The sequence below is a fragment of the Suricata suricatta genome, chromosome 13, assembly GCF_006229205.1.
Source record: "Suricata suricatta isolate VVHF042 chromosome 13, meerkat_22Aug2017_6uvM2_HiC, whole genome shotgun sequence".
Classification (NCBI taxonomy): domain Eukaryota; kingdom Metazoa; phylum Chordata; class Mammalia; order Carnivora; family Herpestidae; genus Suricata; species Suricata suricatta.
In genome coordinates, this window is record NC_043712.1 from 69,817,692 (window position 1) to 69,828,010 (window position 10,319).

Sequence of the window (10,319 nt, forward strand, 5' to 3'; positions counted from 1 at the left end):
GAACTGAGGGTTGGGCGGGAGGGGGGAGGGGGGAAGAGAGGTGGAGGTGATGGTGGAGGGCACTTGAGGTGAAGAGCACTGGGTGTTATATGGAAAACAATTTGACAATAAAATATTTTAAAAAAAAGAGAAAGAACTAATAGAAGCAAATTCAGAAATGATTCAGATGTTAAAACAATCAGAGATTTTAAAATAACTAGGAGTAATATATCAAAAAATGAAATGAAAAAAAGGGACATTATGCAAGAACAAATGGGGAATTGCAGCAGAGATGGAAACTATAAAAAATGTCAAATACAAATGTGTACAATTTCAACAATACTCAGGTATCAAGAATTCCTTTGATAGCCTCATAAATAGACTGGACACAGCTGAGGAAAGAAACAATGGACTTGGGTCTGAAGAGAGGTAAAGAGAAATTATTCAAAATGAAGCAAAAGAGAAAAGAATGGAAAAAAACCAGTCGTCTAGAATTATGAGATAATCACAAATAGTTTAACATATAGGTAAGTGAAGTTTCAGAAGAAAAAAAATTATGAGGTTAAAGAGATATTTGAAGAGATATGGGCTAAGAATTTTCCAAAACTAATTGAATACAACAAACTGTAGATCCAAAATGGTAAGAGAAAACCATGTGGGATAAACACAAACTGTGTATATATAGTTTATATGTACAAACATATGTGTTGGTAGCAATATATATATCATATAGCATATATATTATATAAAGGTAAATACAATAAAATGTAAACAAAATGTAGGCACACCATAGTTAAGCTTTGGAAAGCCAAAGACAAAGTGAAAATCTTGAAGAACAAAAGACATATAAACAGAGGAACGAAGATAATACCTACAGAAGACTTTTCATTATACAGAACACTGGCCAGAGACAATGGCGTGACATCTTTAAAGTCCTGACAAGGCTAAACATAACAAAACTGTCAATACAGAATTTTATACCAAGCAAAAATGGTTTATAGAAGTGAAAGCAAAATAATGACGTTTTTAGACAGAGAAAAGTTGAAAAATTTCATTGCCAGTATATCTGCATTACAAGAAATATTAAAGGAATTTCTTCAGGCAGAAAGACTATAACACAAATGTAAATTTGGATCTCTGTAAGGAAGAGCCCCAGAAATGGTAAAAATGCAGGTGAATATAAAATATATTATTTTTCCTGTTTTTAAATAGGCACAGGTAAAGATAAGTGAGTGTTTAATGCAAAACAGTAACAATATATTGTGGGGTTTATAACAGAGGGAGAAGTGAAATAGAAATAAGAGAAGCAAAAGAAAAAAAAGTGGGAAGGAGGAAATGGATTTAAAAGCTTTACTGTCACACAGTTCTTACACCATGAAGTGATATCATATTGAAGACAGATTTTCATAAATGATTTCTAGGAGGGCATCGGTAGTTTAATTGGTTAAATGCCCGACTTCAACTCAGATTATGATTTCATGGTTCATGAGTTCAAACCTTGCGTTGGGCTCTGTGCTGACAGGTCAGATCCTGGAGCCTGCTTCAGATTCTGTATCTCCCTCTCTCTGCCCCTCCCCTGCTAATGCTCTGTCTCTCTGTCTCTCAAAAATGAATAAACATTTACAAAAATTTTAATAAAAATATAATAATTTACATTAAAAACTTTAGAACAACAATTTACACACACACACACACACACACACACCTGTGGTTGTTACTTTACGTGTCAAAAGGAATTTTGAAGATGTGATTATGTTAAAGATCTGGAGATAGTGAGGTTTTCCCGGGAGGTCCGATATAGATGTCAGTCAGTAGTAAGTTATGTAGCCACATGACAAGAAATGCAGGTGGTCTCTAAAACTGAAAAAGGTAAGGAAATGGATGGCTTCTGAAGGAATACAGCCCTCCCAAAACCTTGACGGTAGACTTTGGAACTCTAGATATGTAGGGAGATAAATTCATGATGTGTTAAGCCTCTAAGTTTGTGATAGTTTATTGCAATGGAAATTAGGAAACAAATACAACTAGCTAAGTAATTTTATGGGTAAAATGCAATAATAGAAATACTCAGATAATTTTAAAAAGTTCAGAAAAGGTAGAAAAGAACATAGAACATATGGGGAAAATGCAAAAGCAAAAATAAAAATATACATAAATGCAATAATAGAAATACTCAGATAATTTTAAAAAGTTCAGAAAAGGTAGAAAAGAACATAGAACATATGGGGAAAATGCAAAAGCAAAAATATAAAAACAGTAAGATGGTGAATTTAAATCCAGTAATATCAATAATTATATTAAATATAAAAGCTCTAAACAGAAAATATAAAAGGCAAAAATTGTGAGAATGGGTAAAAAGGAAAAGTCCAGCTATCTGTTGTCTACTAGAAAGCCACTTAAAGGAAAACACACACAAAAATAAAAGGATGGGAGAAAGTATACAACAAATGGCAGAAAGACGGAAGAGCTATAGTAATGTTCAACAAAATAGTCTTAAAAACAGTCTTAGCAGGGATTCTGAACGAACCCTCTCATAAAACAGAAAACAAGATAGCATCTCCAAACTCTAATCATAATACAAAATGCTGGCAAGACTGTGGAAGAGCAGGGGCACCTGGGTGGCTCAGTTGGTTGAGCATCTGACTCTTGGTTTTGGCTCAGGTCATGAGCTTACTGTTTGTGCGTTCGAGCCCCGCTGAGTGCAGAGCTTGCTTGGGATTTCTGTCTCTTTCTCTCTCCCTAAAAAAATAAGTAAACAAACATTAAAAATGTTTAAAAAAGAATGTGGGAGGACAACACACATCCATTGTGGATGGTACAGGCATTTTGCTAAAATAGTTTAGCACATTTTTTCTATAAAGTTACACTTAACCATATGATTCACCACTTCTATTCCTAGGTATTTATTCAAGAGAACTGAAAACAAGCTTCATGTGAATGCTTCATGGTAAGTTTAGAAATCATTGCCTGGTAGAATTCCTTATTTGTATTAGTTATCTATTCCTGCAGTAAGGAATTACAAATTCAGCGATTCAAAACAACACCCACTTCTCATCTCCCAGTTTTGTAAGTCAGAAGTCTGGGGTCTCCGTTCAGGGTCTCATAGGTTGAATTGAAGATACTGACTGGTCTCAGCAGTTATCAGAAGGCTTGGGGGGAAATTTTTGCTTCCAAGTTTATTCAAGTTGTTGGCAGAATCCAGTTCCTTGTGATTGTCGGTTTGAATTCCCAGCTCGCTCGATAGCTGTCAGGTGTCTGCCCTCTGCTAACAAAGGCTTCCCACAGTTCTTCTCAGGTGACCCCCTGCACATTCAGAGCCATCACCTGTACATGAAATCTTTCTCATGTTTAGATTTTCTGCACTGCCTCTGTCAGCAGCATAACAAAACTTTCTGCCTTTAAAGGGCCCATAGATCAGATTAGTCCCACCTGGACTCTTCATCCTATAATCCTCTTATCCCCATGGTCAGCTGTGCCGTATAACAATATAATGACAAGCGTGACATTTTATTATATTCATTAGTTCTATCCGCACCCAAAGGGGAGGGAATTACACAAGGGTGAAGGTCATTGTGGTCGTTCATAGAATTCTGCCTACATATATAATTCAAGAAATGAGAGATGGGTTAGAATATTTGTTAACAAGCATTAATCTGACTAGTATAATCATATATGTATATATTATAATATATATAAATATATACATAAACGGCATATATATATTTGCTTCTCTTAATGATATTTTAATATATACAGAGCTATTGGGCAAAGTATCTATAATGATCTGGTGTTAGGTTTTAACCACGGATGTTCAGGATCATATCAATGGCAAGACTTTGCTTTCCCGGTTTATTCCAAAGCAATTCCTTTGACTGGATTTATAGGAAGAGCTAATTTCTAGGTGAGCATTGCTGACCATACTTTCTCTAGGTATGAAAGGGAAGATACAAAGAAAGCCATGGACCCAAATACTCAAGCAAGTAATTTAAAAGGAGAATTAATCTTGAGTTCAATCACTGGAAGTACCTCTGCCTCTGAAATGTGATGAAGAGCGGGAAGCAGATGAACAAAATGGGACCTGCAGGAATGCAATGGGGTGGTAAGTCCCAGAAATATCATCAGCTCTCTTTTACATCACCTCTTCTTAAAATACCATTAAGGGATGAGTAGGGCTATCTCCTCTGAGACCTTTAAATTTTGGCCATGGAAGTGTGGATTCTGACCCTTATTTAAGGATTTAATGATCCAATACGAGCTAACTTGTCTTTGCTCTTGTTTTTTGCTCTAATCTGGTCCCACCGAAGGGTCAAAAGATACTATCTTTTTCCCCCCCTAATTTCATTTCGTTGCTGCTTCTTTCATATATACATTTGACATAGATTGTCTTAAATACTCCTAACACATTTGCAATCTAAGAAGTATTGTTCTCATTTGAAAGAGGAAGAAACTGAGGGTTGGAATTAATTAAGATAATCTTCATTAGATGATACATATAGAAAGAGCCGGGAATCTGAGTTAGAAAACAGGTGCATCTGAATTCATAGTTTGTGGTCTTATCATTTTCCTTCTTTGCCTTTCATACAATACGTAGCATTAGATGTCCATGGACTTTGCCTCCTTCTCCAAGGTTCATATGGCCTTGAACTAATGAATGCTAGCATCATTAGGTGTAATCCTATGCATTTTACTTTGGCTATGTGTGTAATTTATGCTGCAATTTGGTTTTCTGCTTTAGTCTTAGAATTATGAATTTTTATTATTGATTTTCTATGATAAATATTGTGAATCAGGTTACTGTGATCTATCAGTAAACTTTTTTTTTTTTTTTTTGCTATTTGCTTGTTGTGCTTATTTGCTCTGTTCTTTGAGGGAGCCCCAGACCCAGAAAGTTGAGTTAACCATATTGCTTTTTTCATGGCATGAAACATCATTCACTCTGCAAAGTTCCTAAACTGTTTGGCATCTTAAAAATTCCTTTATTTTATCTCTATTCCCCTTCTCATTCCACCCCTCTCTCCCTAGAGGCTGCTATTATGATTGTTTAAGATCTTTTCAAAGTTCATATGTCTTTTACGTGTTAGGTTTTTGTGTATTTTAAAAATACATAATAGCTCTTATAATAGTCATATAATTCTGTTTTGCTCTGTTTAACCCAGGACTGTGTTTTTAGGATCTACTGATATATACTGAATCTCTTGACCCATCACCTTTAAGTTCTGAAAAATATTCTATAGTGTGCATTTTCCTGCAGGAAATGCTTAGGTTGCCATCAGTTTCCGACTTCTGGAAGTAATGCTGCAGTGAACATTCTCACACTGCAGAGATCTGGGGTGGAAGTGAGGGATAAGCAAACTTTTCTGGACCATATACTCCAGAGTGAGACCACTGGGCTAGTTCTACATTAACTCAGTCTGACAGCAAACTTCAACCAGCAGTGGCCAGGGCTCCTGGATCTCTGTATTCCGTTCAGCTCTCAGCATCAGTGTTAGGTTTTTGTAATTCTATGGATTTAAAATTCTTTCACTCTATTTTTTCTCTTTTTTTCTTTTCTTTTTGTTACGTACTAATGAGTTAAGGCTATTAATAATACAGATTTCTCCTATTGAGAATTACCGCCTTGTAATCTTTGTCAATTTGTCTATTCATTGGCTTGTAGATTTTCAAGAATTTCAGATATTAATCCCTTATTTTTAGATATTGTAAATATTTTTCTTCCAAATGTTATCTGTCTGTTAACTTTGTTGGTAGCAGTCTTTATTGAGTAAAAATCTTTAATATTTATAAAAACAAGACAGACCTTTTCTTTTCCCTATTGTTTTGTGGTGTGTGGAGAGTTGGTTTATGAAATCCTTTCTCAACCATAGAGCACAAATAAATTCTAGTATATAAATGTTTCTAATATATATTCTAATATATAAACTATTATTTATAATTTAAAGTTTTAAAAAATTTTTTAATATTTATTTACTTTTGAGAGAGAGAGAGTACAAGTGGAGGAGTGGAGAAGGAGACACAGACTCTGAAGCAGGCTCCAGGCTCTGATTGTCAGCACAGAGCCCGACACAGGGCTCAAACTCATGAAATGCAAGATCATGACATCAGTCAAAGTTGGACATTCAACTGAGTGAGCCACCCAGGCGTCCCTATAATATATCTTTTATACTTAGGCCCTTAATCCTATTGAAGCTTATGTTTCTAGATGTTGCTAAGTGAAGAAACTATTTTATATTTTTCTACTTGGTGAGACAATATGCTGTCTTCTAATACCTTTCTCATTTCTTTCTTCATTTTTTATCATATATCAAATTCTTATATATGAATGAGTCCTTCTTCTATTTCTATTTACTTAAGTATTAAAATTTATATCTCTAAGCACCTTGAACAATTTTTATCACAGGAAATTATTTTTAAAGTTTGGAATAAATAAATTTTCATTTCTAGAATAGTGTTACTGAGAATGTCTACTAAAATATTTTCTGCATGTACATATCTCTGACATTTAAAATTTAGGGAGATATAAGGGGGCCTGGGTGGCTCAATTGGTTAAGTGTCTGACTTCGGCTCAGGTCATGATCGGCCCTGTGCTGACAGCTAGCTCAGAGCCTGGAGCCTGTCTTCAGAGTCTGTGTTTCCCTCTCTCAATGACCCTCTCCTGCCCACTCTCTGTCTCTCTCTCTCTCTCTCTCTCAAAAATAAATAAAACATTTAATTTTTTTTTTAATTTAGGGAGATTTAAAAAATAACTTAATTGGTTTAGTTGAGGACATGTCTCTGATCTGTCACTAAGAAAAGGCAAAGTCACTAAACATCCTAAAATAGATGATCTATAAAATTCCTTACTACTCCAAAACTCAGTTTCTAGGGAAAGCTAGGGGAATTTAATAACTGGGATAGTATGTGGATACAGAAAAGGTTGAAAATGTCTCACTCATGCCCTTAGAAGTGCTATTGTGAAATTCCATTTTTACTTTTAGACCCTACTCTGTTCTGGATTCTCACTAAAGCATTTTGCAATCCATAACTTTTCTTAGAATTTCATGGAATCCATATTCCCTGCCTGATTTGCCAAGACCTTCATTATTGCATCAATGGGAGATACTAGGTATCAGTGAGTTACATAGGTTTTCTGATTTATAATATCAGACAGCACATTTCTTAATCACATTCTTTCACTGGGAGGAGATTTTGTTGCTTACTGATAGCATTTCATTATATGAAAGGGGACTGCAATATGACCAAATAAGTACAAGCCGTTTGTTTAGTGTGGTAATAGGCCTAAGAATCTATTTCTATATCATGCTATTGGAATAGCATGGGTATGTCCTGGAAAGGAATAACATATGTAGAGAGTTCTAGGTGGCATGCTCTTAATTTGCATAATCTCATCTGCCCTGAGTTCTTCTTGTCACCATAATATGTGGTTTAGGATTGTGTTTATCTGACAAGAACAGAAAACCTTACTACAAGGCTTTTAAAAAGTAGAATGCTTAATTATATCAGACAAAAATAAATCAGGAGGCTATTCAGCCATATTAGTTTCAATAAAGTCATCAATGAATCACACTCTTTTTCCTTCAACTCTATAGTTTGTGTCATAGTGGCATCATAGGAAATACTGGATTTTTTAAATGAGTCTAATTACTTCAGATGGATTACCCTCATTAATATTTTAAAATATGTTACCTTTTGATCTTCCTTCTTAATATTCTAGACACTTTAGAAGTTCCTGTTAGAATATTATTTACCCACTTTTAATTGTCTAGTCCCCTTTCTTATGCAGTCCCCTTGCCTAAATGTCCTTTGGAAATGTGCTGTGTAGTAATGGTACAGATATAACTTGACAAATGTATTATCGCTCTTTATTTAAATACTATGATAAAATAAGGATTATAATTATATGGTATATTTAAATAATGCATAATATGCATAATACCAAATAATGTATACTATATAAAAACATAATATTTGTTGAGAACTTACGATGTGCCAAGCAAATGTTTGACATGGAATAATTCAGTTAACCTCACCTTAAATTTCAGATATAAGTACTGTAGTTTTATCCTCATTTACAAATGAGGAAATTGAATCTCAGAGAGAACCAGCACTGGCCCAGTGTGACAGCTAGCGAGTGGTTCTCCTGGTGCTTGAATCTATGCAAACTGGCTCCAAAGCCAGGCTCTTCTTAAACACCATGCTACACTGCTGTGCTTCTATAAGAAAGTTTGTTTCCATATGGCAGTTTTCGCCAAGTTGAATTATGTGATTGTTTCATACTCAACTACCCAACTCATAGTCACTAAATTCGCAGATATTTTCTCTTGTAACATTTAAAAACTGCATACGTGCTTGTGGTAGAGCCATTTGTGATCTTTATCTGTGTGTGTTTATGTTATTAAATCAATTGTATAACATACTAAGTGGTTCCATTAAGAACCTTGAAGTGCACATGGGCTCTAAGTTTCTTGCCAAGTTTTACAATTACATTTTTTCTCTTAATTAGTCTAACCTTATCCATCTGAGTTTTGATTCACTTTTGGCAGGATAAGTAAAGGCCTTGCTACAAAGAATTCATAGATCAGATGAAGCCTTTGATTATTATTCATCTCCATAAAATGTACAGATGTGGCCTTAATAATGTATACTAAAAATTCCAAGCTTTGTAAACCAAGAAGTTTGGGATGGCTCAGCAACCTTGTTAGGGGGAATATCAACCATCACAATACCAGTTAGACAACAGCTCTCAAATCTACACTGATCAGCTTTCAAAAGTTCAAATTCATTTATGTACTGAAGTCATTTTAAAAACCTATTGAAATGTGGGCCACTCTATTGAAATGTGGAGAGAAGATAAAAAATAAAGTTTTTAAAATTTTTTTAATGTTTATTTATTTTTGAGAGAAAGAGAGAGACAGACAGACAGAAACAAAGACAGAGCACGGATTGGGGAGGGGCAGAGAGAGAGGGAAACACAGAATCCTAAACAGGTTCTGGGCTCTGAGCTGTCAGCACAAAACCTGATGCGGGGCTCAAACCCATGAGCCGTGGGATCATGACTTGAGCTGAAGTCAGACATTCAGCTGACTGAGCCACCCAGGTGCCCCCTAAAATAAAGTTTTAACTCATATAACAAATGCAAAATATTTGGTTTATAATTATCGTGAATGTGCTTGCCAGCCCATGGATTAAGGACAATTTGACAGAAGAACAACAACAAAACCCATATAAATTAATTATGGTGGAAAGCCTGAAAAATGATGAATTTCAGCAGCAGCTTTATTTGTAGTCAACAAGAAAATTAGATTATCCTTTTGCAGCAGAAGAGGTTATAATTTGTTATATCCCACTGACAGCATTTAAAATATACAAACCTTTTACCCAACAAAGATAACACATCTTTAGGAGAAATAAAATTACTTGATTTGTTTTATGAACCAATGGGTGTCATATCAGTAATAAACAACATAAAATATTTTACTTTTGCTCTTGATTGGTGTTGTATCTATATTTTTAGAAGTGTAAAGAAGTGATCAAAGATATTTACCTATCTTCATGCACCTGAAATCAAGACTCTTCACTTAGTACCAATTGCTGATAGAAGCATACTGTATTTAGAATCCTTAGATATTCAATAAATACATAGAAACAAAAATTTCAAGTTAAAAAGGGTCTTAGAGACTGTATACCCACAGAGATATTCTTTTTTCAAGAAAAAAATCTTGAAAAAATTCATTTTTACATATTTTACCATATGTAAAACATAGTCATGAGACTCTGGTCTCCTCAAAGAGTACTCTAAGGTCTACCTTAAAAAGTGGGAGATCCCCCGCTTTTCCATTGGATGGCTCCTACCTTATTAGGTAACACTGGAACATAGTTTTAGTAATTCCACTATTTGATAGAAATAAGGAAGTCAAGGGTAAAAATGTTAGTTAGTAGAAGAATTCACATTTACTTTTCCTGGTTCCTTGATGAGTATTCCATCATCTGAAATGTTGAATTGAAGATTAATGCTGAAGGATAGATGTTAGCACAATGTAATTCTAGGCCAAATGGAAAAGATCTTTATATTACCTGTATTTTGGAATTATTGATGCTACTGTTCTGCTCCATTAGTACAGATAATTGCTATATGACTGCATTGAGTCATTTTGAAAGCTATTAGATTCAATTGAAAGCTAAATGCATTTTGTTACAAGTAATAGGTTTGTTTGGCACTGAAATAGCTATCAACAGCAAGTTCTGAGATCTTCAGAAATCATAAAACCAAACATGCATCCTCTTCATATGCCAAGGACAGTTTAAGGAAAGTATAACTGAAAAGCCTAGATTCAGGGGTAGTG

General features: G+C 34.6%; 1 long non-coding RNA gene across 1 annotated transcript in view; it reads left to right on the forward strand.

The window, feature by feature from the left end:
- The first annotated feature begins 2,877 nt into the window (after positions 1-2,877).
- Positions 2,878-10,319, forward strand: part of LOC115277038 — a 25,129-nt gene continuing 17,687 nt past the window's right edge. Inside the window, exons 1-2 of the long non-coding RNA XR_003902184.1 lie at positions 2,878-2,926; positions 3,910-4,078. This is a non-coding gene — a long non-coding RNA (uncharacterized LOC115277038). The remainder of the gene's footprint in view (positions 2,927-3,909; positions 4,079-10,319) is intronic.